This window comes from Elephantulus edwardii, unplaced genomic scaffold (assembly GCF_000299155.1).
Source record: "Elephantulus edwardii isolate Elephantulus edwardi_28Jun2011 unplaced genomic scaffold, EleEdw1.0 scaffold00212, whole genome shotgun sequence".
Lineage (NCBI taxonomy): Eukaryota > Metazoa > Chordata > Mammalia > Macroscelidea > Macroscelididae > Elephantulus > Elephantulus edwardii.
Genome location: NW_006399962.1, coordinates 5,081,698 through 5,083,006, shown reverse-complemented (window position 1 = coordinate 5,083,006; position 1,309 = coordinate 5,081,698).

Here is a 1,309-nt window from a genome sequence, read left to right as displayed (position 1 = left end):
TATAATAATAAAATCTACAATAATATCTATTGTTGGATTCTATTCACCAGGATTTTATTCAGAATTTTTCCATCTATGTTTAAGATATATTGGCCTATAGTTTTATATTTTAGTGGTTTCTTTACCTAGGTATGCTATCAAATATATGTTTGCTTCAGAGAATGAGTCTGGGAGAATTCCATCGTTTTCTATTTTCTGAACTAGTAGAATTGGTGACAATTCTTCTCTGAATGTTTGATAAAATTCACTGGTAAAACCATCTGGTCCAGGACGTTTTTTGACTGGGAGTTGTTTTATTACCTTTTCTTTTTTTGTAATGTTCAGGTGTTCAATATTGGTTGGTGTCAGTTTAGGTAAGTTGTGAATTTTAAGTATTTGTCCATTTCCTCTAGGTTTTCATATTTGTTTGGGTATAGTTTTTCATAATATTCCGATGTTAGCCTTTTTATTTTAGTTGGTTATGTTGTGATATTGACCATTTCATCTTTTATTTGGATTATTTTTATCTTTTCCTTCCTTTTCTTTGTTAGTGGTTTGTCGATTTTATTGACCTTTTCAAAGAACAAACTCCTAGTTTTGGTGATGGTTTCAATTGTTTTTCTGTTTTCTGTTTTATTTATTTCTGCTCTAATTTTTATAATTTCAGGGTTTTTAGAGGGTGTTGGGTTTTCTTGCTGTTCTTTTTCAATTTGTTGGAGACGTTGGGTTAGAAAGTCAATGGTCATTGTTTCCTGCCTTTTGATGTGTTTGCTTATTGCTATAAATTGCCTTCTTATCACTGCTTTGGCTATTTCCCAGAGGTTTTGGTAAGTGGTGTTTTCATTGTCATTTGTTTCAAGAACCTTTTTCATGTCATTTTTTATTTCTTCTAATACTCACTCATGTTCAAGCAAGGTGTTCAGCTTCCAAATGTATGGTTATTTCCTCCTTTATCCTCTTGTTATTAATTTCTAATTTTGTATCATTGTGGTCTGAGAAGATGCTTTGTATTATTTCTATGTTTTTTAATTTATAATTTATTGATGCTTGCCTTGTGACATAAAAATGTGGTCTTTTCTGGAGAATGTTCCATGCACATTGGAGAAGAAGGTATGGGGGCGGGGGAACGGTGCATTAGCCTATAAATATCTATGAGGTGGAGTTGATTTATTGTGTGGTTTAATTCTTGAGCATCTTTGTTGAGGTTTTTTTCTGGTAGTTCTATCTTTTCTTGAGAGGGTGTATTGAAGTCTCCAACTACTATAGTAGTGTTGTCTATTTCCTTTTTCAGTTTTGTTAATGTTTCTTTTATATATTTTGCAGGTCTTTC